Source organism: Chlorocebus sabaeus, chromosome 4, assembly GCF_047675955.1.
Source record: "Chlorocebus sabaeus isolate Y175 chromosome 4, mChlSab1.0.hap1, whole genome shotgun sequence".
NCBI lineage: Eukaryota > Metazoa > Chordata > Mammalia > Primates > Cercopithecidae > Chlorocebus > Chlorocebus sabaeus.
In genome coordinates, this window is record NC_132907.1 from 66,760,553 (window position 1) to 66,777,820 (window position 17,268).

A 17,268-nucleotide genomic window follows, 5' to 3' on the forward strand; every position below is an offset into this window, starting at 1 on the left:
GAAGATACTTTGACTTCTTTATTTCCAGTTTGGATATATTTTGCTTCTTTATCTTGACTAATTCCTCTGGCTAGAACTTCCAGTACTATGTTGAATAAAACTGGACATCCTTGTCTTGTTTCAGATCCTAGTGGAAAGGCTATCAATTTTTCCCCATTTAGTATCTTATTAGCTGTGGGTTTGTTATATGTGGCCTTTATTATATTGAGTTATGGTTCTTTAACACCTGCTTGTTGAGGGTTTTTGTCATGAAGTGGTGTTGAATTTTATGGATGCATTTTCAGTATCTGCTGAAATGATCAAATGGTTTTTATTTTTGATTCTGTTGGTGTGATGTGTCATGTTTATTGATTTCTGTACATTAAACCATCTTTGCAGCCCTGGGATGAATTCCACTTCACTATGGTGAGTAAAGGACCTTTTATGTTTTTTTGAAATAGAGTTTCACTCTCATTCAGGCTGGAGTGTAGTGTTGCCATTTCGGTTCACTGCAACCTCCACCTCCCGGGTTCAAGCTATTCTCCTGCCTCAGCCTCTCAAGTGGCTGGGATTACAAGCACCCATCACCATGCCCGGTTAATTTTTGTATGTTTAGTAGAGACAGGCTTTCACCATGTTGGCCAGTCTGGTCTCAAACTACTGACCTCAGGTGATGCTACCCTCCTTGGCCTCCCAAAGTGCTGGGATTACAGGCGTGAGCCACCATGACTGGCTGTTGAGTGAAATTTTTAAAGTGCTGTTGAATTTGTTTTGCTGCTATTTTGCTGAGAATTTTTAAATCTATACTCTAATTGGAGATATTGGCCTGTCATTTTCTCTTGTTCTGTCCTTTTCTGGTTTGTTATCAAGATAATGCTGGCCTCATGAAATAAGTTTGGAAGTATTTCTTTCTCTTAATTTTGTTTGAAATAGTCTGAGTAGGATTAGTATTGGCTTTTACTTAAAAGTTTGGTAGTATTCAGTAGCAACCCCAGCAGGTCATGTACTTTTCTTTGATGGCAGAATCTCTGTGCTTCAAATTTGATACTCATTATTGGTGGTTCAGGTTCTCTATTTCTTCCTGGGTCAATCTTGGTAGGTTGTATGTGCCTAGAAATTTATCTACTTCTTCCAGGTTTTTCATTTTGTTGGCATAAAGTTGTTCTTGGTACTCTCTAATAATTGTTCGTACTTATGTAGTAATAGTTATAATTTTTTTGTTTCTCTGGCTTTGTTTATTTGGGTTTTCTCTCTGCTGCTTAGTCTAGGTAAATGTTTGTCAATTTGGTTTATCTTTTCAAAAAAAAACGACTCTTCATTTTGTTAATATTCTGTATTATTGTTTTAGGTCTCAATTTTATTTATTTCCACTCTGGTCTTTATTATTTCTTTTCTTCTGCTATTTTTGGATTTGGTTTAATCTTGCTTTTCTAGTTCCTTGAAGTATATCATTTGATCGTTTATTTAAAGTCTTTCTACTTATTTGATACATATGTTTATTGCTATTAAACTTCTGTCTTAGTACTGCTGTTGATGTATCCAAGAAATTCTGGTATCTTTTGTTTTCCTTTTCATCTTCATTTGTTTAATTTTTTTCTAATTTACTTCTTTTTAATTGATCCATTGTTCATTCAGGAACATCTTTTTAAATTTCCATATATTTGTACAGTTTCCAAAATTCCTAGTATGTATTTCTAGTATTATTCTCTTGTGGTCATAAAAGATACTTGATAAGATTTTGACTTTTTTGAATTTATTGATACTTGCTTTGTGGTCTAACAGATGGCCTTCCTAGAGAATAGTTCATGTGCTGATGAATAGAATCTATGTTCTGCAACAGATGGATGAAATCTGCTAAAAATGCCTGTTAGGTCTATTTGATCTATAGTATACTTTAACTCCAGTGTTTCTTTGTTGATTTTTTGCCTGGATAATCTGTTTACTGCCAAAAGCAAGCTGTTGAAGTCTCTTACTATGATTGTATTGCAGTCTCTTTCTCTCCCTTTGGATATATTAATATTTGCTTTATATATTTTGGGTGGTCCAGTCATGTATATTGACTATTATTATATACTCTTGCTGAATTGAACACTTTATCATTATGTAATGATCCTCTTGTCTCTTTTTACAGTTTTGACTTATAATCTATTTTATCTGATATAATTATAGCTTATATTTATATCAGATAAAATAGAAAGACTGCTCTTCTTTGGTTTTCATTTGCAAGTAATTATTTTAATCCCTTCAATTTTGGTCATAATTGAAGTGAGTTTTTATTAAGTAGCATATAACTGGGTCTTGTGTTTTAATCTATTCAGATATTCCATTTTTTAAATTAGATAACTTAGTCCACTTAAGTTGATTGTTGTTATTGATTAGTAAGCACTAACTATTGACATTTTGCTACTTGTTTTATAGTTGTTTTATAACATCCTTCTCTTCTTTCTTTCTTTCTTTTTCTTTCTTTCCTTCCTTCCTTTTCTTTCCTCTTTCTTTTCTTTCTTCTTTCTCTCTCTTTCTCCTTCCTTCCTTCCTCCCTTCCTTTCCTTCCTTCCTTCCTTCCTTCCTTCCTTCCTTCCTTCCTTCCTTCCTTCCTTCCTTCCTTCCTTCTTTCTTCTCTTTCTTTCTTCTTTCTTTCTTTCTTTCTTTCTTTCTTTCTTTCTTTCTTTCTTTCTTTCTTTCTTTCTTTCTTTTTCTTTTCTTTTTCTTTCTCTTTCTTTCTTTCTTTCTTTCTCTTTCTTTCTTTCTTTCTTTCTTTCTTTCTTTCTTTCTTCCTCTCTCTTTCTTTCTTTCTTTCCTTCTTTCTTCTTTCTTTCTTTCCCCTCCCTCCCTCCCTCCCTCCCTCCCTCCCTTCCTTCCTTCCTTCCTTCCTTCCTTCCTTCCTTCCTTCCTTCCTTCTTCCCTTCCTTCCTCCCCTCCTTCCCTCCTTCCGTCTTTCCTTCATTCCTTTTCTGTTTTCATTCTTTCTTGCTTTCTTGCTGTATTTATTATTGTCTTCCTTTATCTCTGATGGTATATTTTAATTTATTTTTTTAAATAATGTATCTATTAGAAGTTGGCTTTGTGATTACCAAAGGATTTACAAAAATATCCGATTGTTATAACAAGTTATTTAAAACTTATGGCAACTTAACATTTGTCACAGTACAAAAAAATGAAACATATTAACAAAAGTCATATGCATTACTTTCCTTCTTTCCCCACATTTAAAATTTTTGATGTCACAATTTGCATTTTATAATGCCTACCTTGACAAATTGTTGTAAGTATTATTATTTTTAATTATTGCTATCTTTTAGTCTTCCTAGTAAAGATATAGGTGATCATACACCATATTCACAATATTAGTGTAACAATCACATTAGCATCGTTTTTTTTTTTTTTTCTTTATTTTTGGTTTAAGAATTCCCTTTAGCAGTACTTGTAGAATATATCTGGCAGTGAAAGTTTCTCTCAGCTTTGAGAAAGTCTTTATCTCTTAATTCTGAAAGAAAGCTTTTCCAGTTATAATATTCTTAGTTGGCAATTTTTTTTCCTTAAGCATTCTGTATATAATGTCCCACTCCTTCCTAGCCTGCAAGGTTTCTGCTGAGAAGTCTGCTGCCAGGTGTACTGGATATTTCTTATACTTTATTTGCTTGTTTTCTTTTGCTGCTTTCAGAATCCTCTCATTGTCTTTGACTTTTGAGATTTTGATTATATGTATGGAGGTATTCATATTTACTTGCATCTGATTGGTGACCTTTGACCTTCCTGTACCTAGGTAGTTACATCTTTCTCCAGGTTTGGAAAGTTTTCTTTTAATGTCTTTTTTTTCTTTTTAAATGCTTTGTTTTTCAGATCCCTCTTTAACTCTAACAGCATACATTTGCTCTTTTGATGTTGTTTGACAAATTCTGTAAGCTTTATTTCAGTCTTTTTTCTCCCTTGACTATGCATTTTTAAATAGTCTGTCTTCAAGCTCACTGATTCTTTCTTCCATGTGATCAATTTGTTTGTCTTCTATATTTCATTTACTGTAATGTTTAGCTCCAGAAATTCTTTTTGATTTTTAAAATTATTTCAATCTCTCTGTTAAATTTATCTGATAAATTTCTGAATTGATTAATTATGTTTTCTTAAAGTTCATTGAGCTTCCTTAAAACAGGTAGTTTTAATTTTTTGTCTGAAAGATCACACATCCCCATCACTTTAGGGTCAGTCTCCGGCACCTTATTTTTTGGTCCATTTTAGTGATGTCATGCTACCCTGAATGTCCTTGATGCTTGTGGAAGTGTGACAATATCAGTGTGCATTGAGTGATTCAGTATTCATCTCGGTCTATGCAGTCTGGCTTTGTTTGTGCCTATTTTTCTTCAGAAGGATCTCCAGGGCTTCTAAGCAGACTGACCGTTTTGTTTCCTGGACCTGTGATCACTTCAGCCATCTCAGAACTATACGATGTTCTAAGCCAAAGCCTGCCGCATCTCTTGCAAGTATTCTATGGTTGATGTGGATTTGTGGCCCAAATGTATGAGGGGATAACCCAAGCAGGATACTGGGGCTGTGTGGGTACGCTAGTCAGCGGCCTGAGTTCAGAAGACTGTCCTGGTAGCCCAGGTAAGCATGCCTCTCAGTAGGTCTTTGCAACAGTACAATGGTTCCTTGACTAGAACAGAAATTGCCAGAAACGAGGCAGGGCCTCCTTCAGATTTGTTGTGGGATGGAGATTGCCCGTGACATTCACTCAGACAGGTGCATGTCTCCCAGTAAGTCCTTGCATAGATGGACTGCAGCAGGAGGTACAGAAGCTGAGACTGAGCCCCCTTGAAATCTGTAGAACAGAGACTGGAGAGTACAGTTCTATTGTCTCAGAGTGTATGCAGCTCCCAGGAGAACTCTGTACACACAGGATAATTTCCCAACTGCTGCTGGAGGAGCTGGAGCTAATACTGAGCTCTCTTGGGATCTTCTATGGGGCTGAGGCTGGAGAGCCTGGTCTTGTTAAATCAGAGGGCCATGTATCCCTCAGTAAGTCTCTGCAAAATTGACATAGATCTCCTGTTGCCATATAGGGGAGCAAGGCAGTGGCTGGAGCTGGGACTGGGCTTCTTGGAGTCCAATGTGGGGCAAAAGCAGTAGAGTACAGTCTTTTTGGCTCACAGGGGTCCATATCTCCCAGCAAGTGCCTACACAGATGATATAGTTTCCTCATTGCAATGAGAGAGGCTACAGTTGAGATTGTGTCCTCATGGGATATGTTCTGTGACAGAGCTTGGTGAGCCCATCAGGGAGGCCCAGACTGCAAGATATGGCTGAGTCTCTCTCTGCGTCCTTGTATAAGCCACTCTTAGCTGGGACCTCAGCTCGAGAAGGCTGATGCAGGGCCACAGGGCCACTTTCAGGTGCTACTGCTGTCAGTGGACAGACGACCCTTTCCGTCAAGGTACTAGTAGTGTGCGTGCTTCCTTCTAGACTGCTCAGCAGATGGTTTTGCTTGCAGGCTGAAAGCCAAATGGGACTGTAGCCAAGTCCCTTGAAAGGCTAGGCCATTTCCGTGCTTGGATCAGCCACCCAGGTATCAGTTGCCCTCAAAATAACCCTCCAGGGTTTTGTGTTCTACTAGAGTTCACAAACTCTTACCTGAATCCTGAGGCTCCTGGAGAAAGATTTTTAACTATTGATGGGTGCAGAATTTTTGCTGTTTTTGGGGAATATGAGCAGCTTCTATTTCACCATCTTAATTATGTCACTCCCCTTATAATATATATTTAAATATTTTTGATAGATTTTGTTTGCTCTCATGTTATTCAAAGAATATTTATTGCTTTCTTACTATAAAACTTTATAAAAACTTAATGATATTATGTTCCTCCCCCCACAAAAGGTTCTTCAATGTGATGCATCATTAAATCCAAATATATATCTGCATGGGGCTTTCAAAAAATGTAATACTGAAGTTCCATGTGGGAAACCATCAACGTTAAAGTCAATTAAGATAATGTGTTGCTGTTTTTCTGAATGATAAACTTCTATAAAGATTCTATGTAAATAGTTGTTTAGTAGGGATGCTGTTTGCTTATTAAGTATTAAATAGCATAAAACAGATTTTATTACCTTAAAGTATTTTATCATAAAATTTCAAAATTTAGTAAAACAATTTTAAAAAGAAGAAAAGAAGGATGGAAAAGGTGAGTGGAAAAAATCAGTTAACTTAAATGCAGTGAAATGAGAACCCCTGATTAAGCTAACTTTCTGTTTCATTGAATTAATTTTATGTTGAGTCTTTATTTTTATGTATTTACTTATTTGTTGTAGTGGTGGAACATATTACTTGAGACATACACATTATTTAAATAAACGTATTAATGCTAATAATGGTGAGAACTTTAGGCAACAGAAAACCTGACTATATTAATATCAGAGTAACTTGCAATTGGAAGTAGGGGAAAAGGCTCCAGACTTTCCCCAGAAGACCTCAGACTTTTCTCCTACTATGTCAGTGACTGGATTAAGTGAGACAACACAAAAATGCCATGACATGCTATATCACCCATACTGACATGACCAGAGTTAATGGAACAAGTGGTGGGTAATTAGTTACCAGAACTCTCAAGGCCAATGATTCAAGACAGACTTCAAAAAATAATAATGACAATTTTCTACTTTTTGACCTTATTCTTTGTGGTCCAAATTTCTTATCAAGTTCTTTCATATTTATATTTTTCTTCATTACAAGATAATTGCTTCAGTTTGAATTTTGTTCCAATCTTGAGTGAAGTAGATGCAATCTCACCAAAAGTACTCACCAAAACTTTGTGTTGCTACTTGTGTTACCATCATTGTGCTATTTATAAGAATATAAAACACTGCACATTTTTATCAGAGTTCACCTAAATGTGTCTCAATTTCGATAATCTCTTTTATTTTCTCTCACATATCCTTTGTCTTAGTCTTTCTCTTACTCTCATGAAAATCTGGCTGACGTATTTTTTGATAATCTACTTTTTGTCTTTCTTTTTTCCTAAATAAATATATTTCCCTTCTAAACCCCTTTAATTTTCACACTTTATTCAAGATCCAGAAATGCAACAGTTAAATTTAATCTGATAATGCCCCTCACATGTAATTATAAAGTCTCTATGTTTCTAAACATAATTTATTGATCTATCTTATCATTAATTATCTTGTGATTTCTAGGTCTATTTTTTAATAACTGTAAAGTCTGCTATTTTCCAGGAGTAATTAAATAAATATATCAATGTACTTTAGTAATTCAAGAGTGCTACATTAAATTCATGGTGCAATATCTCTAGTTCAGAAATCTAAAGGTGTGTGATGCATAAAAACGCAATAATCCAAAGACATAGGGGATATTTACTGTACTTATATCCTAAATCAATCATTTTATGGTCACTTCCTTCTTGCCTATTGCATTCTTAAAGCAAATCCAGTTTAATGTAATTTAAGGTATTTCTATTCTGATTAACCAAGTTTTTCTCTAAAATAGAGATTATTTTAAAAGAGGGCATATCATAGAGTTTTACAACACAGTCTTTGCAGTGAATATTCCATCTATTTAAATTTCTAGTCTGCCATTTACAAGTAATGTAATCTTAGGCAAGTTAGTTATGATTTAAATCTACTTACTTGGTTCTAATAAGGCTTTCTTAGGACTTCTCTGGGTTGTTGTAGGAATTAAACTATTGGGGATGAAGTGAAGTTGGTCTGATTCCACACTTTACTCAGAACCACCATTTTCTGCCTTCTCCTCATGTTAAACAATCTCAATTCCAAATAAATACTAGTATGGACCTGAACCAAAATAGCCAGTAATCATATCAAAAATAGTTATCATGTTAAGTAAAATTAGTAAAATAAAAACAAAAGGAAGGCATTTGCAAGAAAGAATAAAAGCGAGGGTTTAAAGTTAGTCAGTGCTAGACTACAAAACATAAAGACTTCACTACTTACAATTTTCTGGCTGTTCTCCTCAAGTTATTTGGTCTCCTTAACTCCTTTTCTTTTTTTCTAATACTTAAATTAGCATGCCATTTTTACAGGGCTATAATGCAGATTAAATAAAATAAAAAAATAAAGTCATATACAAAATATAGCACAGTTCTAATTAAATAATCAAATAATATCTTGTATTAAAATTCTCAATGTTGTCATCATCATTAAATTTGTCTATTTTTAGAGCACAATTACACTTTTTTATTATCTGAAATGGGGTCCATATAATTTTACAGGGTGTTGTTAATGTGAAAGTTTACATTTAAAATAATCTCTGAAGAGAGAAGGAAATTTTAAACAAATAAATATGCTATACAAGTTAACCACCAGATGATCAACATCCTTTTTATCTCCTAAAGATTACCACCATCTTCAAATTGAGAATTGCACTATCAATGTATACAATCTCTTTATTAAAATATTCTAGACTTTTTATGTACTTTGATAATTCTTAAAGAGAATTTTTTGCCTAGTATAACAGTTATTTATTACAGTGACTGATCCACCATAGCCACAAAATAATTTTTATACACTGAATCAATTGAGTGCAAATGCGTCTTAAATCATTGAAGAAACTTTTTTAAAAATTTGTTATTCTGCACTATTTATCAAGTGTGTCAAGTTGTTCTTTTGTGTTCCAGAGAAAGCAATGTCCTCATGTCCTCCTCTGCAGCCTGGCAACACAGCAAGAGTCAGTCTAAAAAAAAAAAAAAAAAAAAAAAAAAAAAAAAGAAAGAAAGTAATGTCCTCTTTATTATTCCAGAAGACCATTATCCTTTGATAAATAATTTTATTTAAAATTTTAATCTACCCCTACTTTTATTATATTTCCATACAGCACTATTTGACTCTTCACTACCAATTACCTTTCCTTTTGGGTCACTTGAGCTATGCAAATATGCATTTTGTTTGCTTTGAATGTAATCTCTGGAATTCACATTTTTTCACAGCACACAATTAAACTACATTTATTAAATAATAATAAATGATTCCTTACTGTGGACTCTTACAATTGATAAATAGCAAGATACTTTTAAAATATGTTTTGGTAGGAAAAGATATAAGGAAGAATGAGTACCTCCCTTAAGAAGAAAAGAAGGAAAGTCATTCAGAATAGACAGAAATAGAATCTGAGGGAAGTATTTTGAGTAATGAGATGACACAGAGACAACAAAAAAATACAGTTTAAGAAGATTCCTTGAGTTCCGGAAATTATTTTAAATCTCCACAATGGAGAGAGGAATTTTAAATAGACACAAAAATGAACAAATATCTATCAGAAGGCAGTATGCATATGTCCATTTTTTCCAAATGTTTGCCAACTGAAACTTGAAGTAGCCAAATGAAGTCTACTGTGTGGAGAGAATCTAAGAATCAACCTTCATCCTAGATAAGTGAGTAGTCACTCTGGTCAAGGGGAAAATATAGAAAGGAAGAAACAATGATCCATGTTAGTTAAATTCTGAGTTCAGCTCAGTTAAAGCAGTATGTAAGGAACATTTTTTTTAGGTCCAGCGGCAGCTGTGTCAGAATAGGAACAGATGAGAGACTTAGATATAGATTAGGAACAGTTAGAGGAATTAGTGTGATTAAAAGCTTTTATACCTAATATGCCTAGATGCACAAAATGTTCTGAAGCTTCAGCATCAAAGAAAAGCTGGCATAGAGGAAAAGCAGGGAAATGCATGCAGCTCCGCACTGTGAGGGCATTTAGAGAGTATTATTTATCTTATTTCTGGAAGAACATCAGGGCAAAAATGAGTTAATCAGTATGATAAGAGGGGATTAGGACCACAAATAGGTTATTGTATTATGTCCTTTGTCTTAAAGATCCGTCTGCTTTCTGTTTTCGGGGGCTAAACACATGTAGTACAGATAATTAGTTATTTAGATCAATGACTGCTGTTTGTTTCATATAGTTTACTTAACATTTAAGTTAACCTCTGTTTCTTTGTTTTTCAAAAACTCAAGGATGGAGAGAGTAGAACTTCAATTTTCAAAACCATCTCATAGCTCACTATAGTATGCAAATAGAAGATAAATAAGTAGTATCAAAGATAGTATGTTGTTGTATTTTAGTCACATTAAAATTGTTGAAGGCACCAATGACAGAAGAAAAAATTGAAAATAGTGAACAATAAACCAATAAGAGAGAGTGATTTTGGTTATGTTCTTCTACCTCCTCACTGCTCCTCTTCCCCTTCCTCTTCCTTCTCTTTCTCTTCCTCTTCCTTCTTCTCTCTCTCCTCATGTGTGTATATATATGTATATAGATAAATAATATAAACATATTAAATAAATGCATTTAAATAATATAAATTTATTAATGTACATTTAAATAATATAAACAATTAAATAATATAAATGTTCTCATTTATATATGGTATATTAATATATAATATATACTATATATGTGACCTATAAATTAAATTATATAAGTATATATAAGTAATGTACACTATATAAGTATATATAGTATAGATGTATTTATATATAGTAATATAAATTATATTAGTCTTAATATGCATATCACATATGATATATAAATTAATATATCACATATGTGATATATAAATTAATATATACATTATATATACTTAATGAAAACATGTATATTATTAAAATGTTTATATTATTTAAATGTATATTTAATACATTTATATTATTTAAATGTATTTATTATTATATATTTAGTGTGTATATATGTATACATAATATATATACTTAGTGAGAACCATTTTAGTTTGATTCTCCTCTATATAAGTTGAAATACAAACACATACAAATTATTTACTTTGTTTTTACAAAGTAATATTTTTGCAAACCTACAGATTTAAATCGAATTTAAATTCGTTTTTAAAATATTGTATTAAATACATGTATTTGTTTGCTAGGTCTGCCATAAAAAAGAACAACAAAATGTGTGGTTTAAGCAACAGAAACTTATTTATTTTTTTTATTATTATTATACTTTAAGTTCTAGGGTACATGTGCACAACGTGCAGGTTTGTTACATATGTATACATGTGCTATTTCTTGCAGCTCTAGAGGCTGGAAGTCTACAGTGTAGGTGATGGCAGTGTCAGTCATTTCTGAGAGCTGTGAGGGAAAGTTTTATTTCCATGCACCTCTCCTTGCTTTCGGTGGCTTCAGGTGTTCTTTGATTTGTACATGACATTCTCCCTATCTTCACACCATCTTACCTTTCTACACGTTTGTCTCTATGTCCATTTTTTTTTTTTTCCTTTTTATAAGGACAGCAGTAATATTGGATTGGGTTTGACTCTAAAACTTCATCTTAACTTGAGCATCTGCAGAGGCTGTATTTCCAAATAATATCCTATTCACAGATATTGAAGGTTAGAACTTTCAAATAAATCTGGAGGAAAAAAAAAAATTCAACCCATAACAAACTTTGCCGTTAATTGACTTCAATTGCCTCAACTCTGTGTTTTGAGAGCCTGGGAAATGTCCTTGTTGCAGTGCTAAAAAACAGTAATTTGGAAAATAGGTCTGATCTTTTTTTCCAGTGATGCTTTCCCCACAGGTCAAAATAAATCTTAAAATGTCGAACTAAATACTATGGAGTTTACAAATATGATAAGGCATTTTCTGTAACATAAATTTACACTGTATTTATTGGTGCCAAAAGAAAAACTTTAGCCAAATTAAATTTATTTATTTTTTAAATTTTAAGTTCTAGGGTACATGTGTACAATGTGCAGGATTGGTACATATGTATACATGCGCCATGTTGGTGTGCTGCACCCATTATCTCGTCATTTACATTAAGTATATCTCCCAATGCTATGCCTCCCCTCCCCCCATCCCACGACAAGCCCCGGTGTGTGATGTTCCCCTTCCTGTGTCCAAGTGTTCTCATTGTTCAAGTCCCACTTATGAGTGAGAACATGCAGTGTTTGGTTTTTTATCCTTGCGATTGTTTGCTCAGAATGATGGTTTCCAACTTCATCCATGTCCCTACAAAGGACATGAACTCATCCTTTTTCATGATTGCATAGTATTCAATGGTGTATATGTGCCACATTTTCTTAATCCAATCTATCATTGATGGACATTTGGGTTGGTTCCAAGTCTTTGCTATTGTGAATAGTGCTGCAATAAACATACATGTGCATGTGTCTTTATAGCATCATGGTTTATAATCCTTTGGGTATATACCCAGGAAGAGAATTGCTGGATCAAATGGTATTTCTAGTTCTAGATCCTTGAGAAATTGCCACACTGTCTTTCACAGTGGTTAAAGTAGTTTACAGTCCCACCAACAGTGTAAAAGTGTTCCTATTTCTCCACATCCTCTCCAGCATCTGTTGTTTCCTGACTTTTTAATGATCACCATTCTAACTGGTGTGAGATGGTATCTCGTTATGATTTTGATTTGCATTTCTCTGATGACCAGTGATGATGGGCATTTTTTCATGTGTCTGTTGGCTGCATAACTGTTTTCTTTTGAGAAGTGTCTGTTCATATCCTTTGCCCAATTTTTGATGAGGTTGATTTTTTCTTGCAGATTTGTTTAAGTTCTTTGTAGATTCTGGATATTAGCCCTTTTTCAGGTGGGTAGATTGCAAAAATTTTCTCCCATTCTGTAGATTGCCTGTTCACTCTGATGGTAGTTTCTTTTATGGTGCAGAAGCTCTTTTGTTTAATTAGATCCCATTTGTCAATTTTTGCTTTTGTTGCCATTGCTTTTGGTGTTTTAGTCATGAAGTCCTTGCCCATGCCTATGTCCTGAATGATATTGCCTAGGTATTCTTCTAAGGTTTTTATGGTTTTAGGTCTAATATTTAAGTCTTTAATCCATCTTGAATTAATTTTTGTATAAGGTGTAAGGAAGGGATCCAGTTTCAGCTTTCTACATATGGCTAACTAAAAACTGGCTTTAAGATAAATTTTAAAAATCCACATTGCTTTCTTCCCTAAAGTATGCTTAGTTTTAAGACATTATTAACAATCCTCAAAATATTCCATTCTATTTTATATTGCCTATGATTTTGGAAAAAGAAATCACTATAATATTTCACATAAAAGCCATATTTGCTTATTATGCCTTTATCAATATTTTAAAATTACACAAATATATAATTGATCATTAGTTTTACGGTCTTACCAAGGCTTTTGTTTTCCCTATTGATAATGTGTTTTATTTATGGTACTATATTTTATTTATTATTCTTTGAATTCTTAAATGTGATATTATTCCTTCTGGATATAAAACTGACACCCATACATATTTGGGAACAGAGTAATTATTCTGTAAATTTTTTGGAAACACCTGTGTTTCTTTGAATGTTCAGTACTTGTATCTAGCTCTAGTTATTTGATTAACTGAAGAGACTATTTATATTTTTTCTAAGAAGGTCAGCTTTTTAAAACAGTTATTTACTGCATGATACTACTATCTGAATTTGCTTCTGACACCAGAATTTATATGCAATAATTTGAATTCACTATTTATAAATTAAATTTATACTATTGCATATTCTTAAATAAATAACTCTTTGCTAGTAAATATAAAGCGTAATATTACCTAGAGAGGGATGATAAATTATATTTGAAAATAGTTTTTGAATAATTATATTTGCTTCCTTTCTTACTTAAAACTGTAAGTGTATAAACCTTTCTATAATCATTTAGTGATAATTAGATGACTGTCACTTATAATTTTTCTATCAGAAAAAAATAATAATACTGTTAAGTGTATAAAAGTTAATCTTAGTGGATAGTATTTCAAATTTCAGATTTATAGTTCGAAATTAACATATTATCCTGGAATATGTTTGCTTCTAAATAAATGAAAAGTAAATATAGCAATAGTGTTTATGATTTATAAATACTTTACATGCAATAGCTTAACCATCATCCATATGCAAACTAATAAATATTTTCTCAAGAAAGCATTCAAGACAAAAATATTTACATTTTACTTGGTCATTGAGTTGGCAGACATCAAAAAGGGCTTTTTGGACACCTTGTGACTTGATTCAGTTGACATGTTAAGTTCATAAAAGCATCCTGCAAACAACCCTACATCCCTTCCTGACTATTTTTCACTTAAGTTAGGCAAATACCACTGAGGAATAACAGCATTAGCTGGAGATGCCATTCTTAGATGTTTAAGGTAATTGTGCTTGTATATGTTATTTAAATTCTTAAAATGGCTTTAGAGAGGCTTTCATTTCTACAAGAATTAGTACTATGAAAGGCACACATGGAAGATAACATTTATGTGAACTTGATAGTCTACTAACAATAATAAAAGTAAAAAGAATTAGACTTTATAGATGCTTTGAGAGTGCCTAGCTAAATTGGGATTCCAGTACCAGAGTGGCTACCAACCCTAACAACCCTGTCTTAACATGAAAGTAAGAGGAACTGGATGTGAGTGTTTACAATGTGTCTGCCATGAGATATTTCTTCTGCCTGGAAGATGACCTTATGCTTAGTTGTCCAATCTGAGACCTGGGAAAGGGGGTACGGGTCCTGACACAAGAAACTTGTTTATACTGTCAGAGGCCCTTGTTGGTGGTTCTTGTGTGACCATGTCCAGTTTTATGCCTGTCTGATCATCACTGTGGTGCTGAGAGTCTGACTTTGTGTTTCCCTTCATGTTCCAGGGAAATCTTGGCCTGGAACAGCCCCTAGTTTTCCAAGTGGTAGGCACATATTCCATATACCACCATGACAGGAAACTTGTTCAAAGATTTCTACTTGGACCCAGGCAGGGAAAGAATAATGAGGGTGGTTCTCTGTCCCTGGGTCATCCAAGATAGGAATGAAGAGTCAAGCAAAAAGCAAGAGAGACTGAGTGAGTGGCAACTACTGGCATATATAAGGGAATAGAGTGTGGATGACTTCAAGTTCATGGACAAATGCCTAAATTTTCCATTTAAAAAAAGTGGCAAGAAAGTGGAGAGCCAAAGCTTCCAAGTTCTTATCTCTAGCCCATGTTTGACCTATGTCGGTGGGATGTAGATCTAGAAATTGTGTTAAGGGTAATTGAACTCTGCTTCTGGTATGAAAAAGTTAAGCTTGTATTCAAAATGGATGCCAAGGCAACATAAAACTATAGGAATTCACCACAACGGAGTGCTGACATGACAAAAGTTGCTTGGATTCTGTTTTGATTTCAGAAAACTCTGACTCTTTGATTTTGGTTAATTTGAATTAAGCTTCCTGTTATGACAGCACTTTACTTTGAAGTGGGATTTTTGAATGTCAAGAATGAAAATCACCTCCCAGTTGGTTGACAATTTATTAAAGCAAGAGGTCTCAGGAGATTAGCACACATAATATTGTAAGACATAATGTCACAGGGCTTGTCGTTACAAGACAAACATTTTAATATGGATCAGAATGTATTTTGAGTCTCTCTTTTAAAAAGTCAGAAAAGGCATTTAAAAGGGTAACATTAATATGAATGACTTTATATTCACTTCTGAAAAACAAAATATCAAGACTATTAAAAATTTTCAAATGTGCATGTGTGCAAGCCTGTCGAAGTAAATAAAAATTGGCCATGTTTGTACTATTAAAAATAAGCTAAGTGGAGAAACATCAATCATGTGTGTTACATTGTGTTTCTTTCCCTCTCCAGAATTGTAATTGCCCCTCACCTGTTCCTATTGCTTGTATTATAGTCAGAAGTTTTTCATAGTTGATTAGCAGTCACCTCCTATGTCTTCAGAATAAGTTGGATATGATGATGATCATAATCCAACTTGTTTTATGGTACTCAAGTAGCAAATTGAGAACTTAAGATGAAATATAATTTGAATTTGAATATAGAAATTATTGAATTAAATAAGCAAGTATTGTGCTGTTATGTTGTGGCAGATCTTTTACTGTTAGGTTTGATAAGGCAAATTCTTGATACAAAGTGAGATTTCACTTTGTATCTGTGAGATTTCATCATGCTACTCCAAATGGCATGTAATTTAAAACTTATGAATTGTTTATTTCTGAAATTTCCTGTTTGACATATTCAAATCATGCTTGACCATAGGTTAATGAAACTGCAGAACTGCAGATAAAGGAGGATGACCATGAAGCAGCTAGCCATCCCTAATGTGAGTAGGCTTCATCCAATCAGCTGAGGAGCTAAATAGAACAAAAAGGCCGAACCTCCTCCAGGTGAGGGAGAATTTTTCCTACCTTCATACTGAAACTGACATATTAGCTCCTCCTGGGTCTTCATCCTGCTGATTGTTAGACTGGAATTGCACCATCAGCTCCCCTGGCTCTCAAGTTTTTGGACTCAAACAGGAACTGCACCATTGGTTCTTCTGTGTGTGCCTCCAACATTTTAACTCACCTTGGAAATACTCAGATTGTCAGCCTTCGTAATCACAGGAGCTCTTTTCTTATAATAAGTTCTTCCTTTTCTTATCTTCCCTCCCTCCCTCCCTCCCTCCCTCCCTCTCTTCCTTCCTTCCTTCCTTCCTTCCTTCCTTCCTTCCTTCCTTCCTTCCTTCCTTCCTTCCTTCCTTCCTTCCTTCTCCTTCCTTCCTTCCTTTCTCTCTCTCTTTCTTTCCTTCTTTCTCTCTTTCTTTCTTTCCTTCCTTATTTCTTTCTGTCTTTTTTTCTCTCTCACACACACACACACACACACACACACACATACACACACACTCTCCATTGGTTCTACTTCTCTGGAGAACCTTGACTATTATAATACACTGTAAATGTCACTCTTACAAAAGGTGATAACTGCTCTTAATATATATTTTTTATTTTTCTAGGTTCTCATTCATTGCCTAGTAAATGAGCAATTGTTGAATGAGAAATTCTCAGATTCAGAGTTTTGGTATAACATATACCAATGCTATTCTATTGGTACAATATATTTTCACTTACTATTGACAGCCAGTGGTGGCAACTCATCTTTTATTTTGATTCTAATTTTATATTTCATGTTTATCATTACAATAAGACATTAACATTATAATTATGTAAGTGAAAAGTAAATTCTATTTTTTTTTTTAAACTACATAGTATTTTGTATTCTTAGCTATTTCAGAATTACAGAATAAATTTCACAGTTGGTCTAAGGTCTTATCAGCATAATTCATGGAGACTTCCAAGAAACTGACTCCTATTCTATTTTCACAGTCTTAAGTTTGAAAACAGAAAACAGACTTAAATTCAGCTGTTAGCCTAGGTAGCCTTAGTGCAGTGGGTGGATTTTTTTTTTTTTTTTTTTTTTTTTGAGACGGAGTCTCGCTGTGTCGCCAGGCTGGAGTGTAGTGGCTCAATCTTGGCTTACAGCAATCT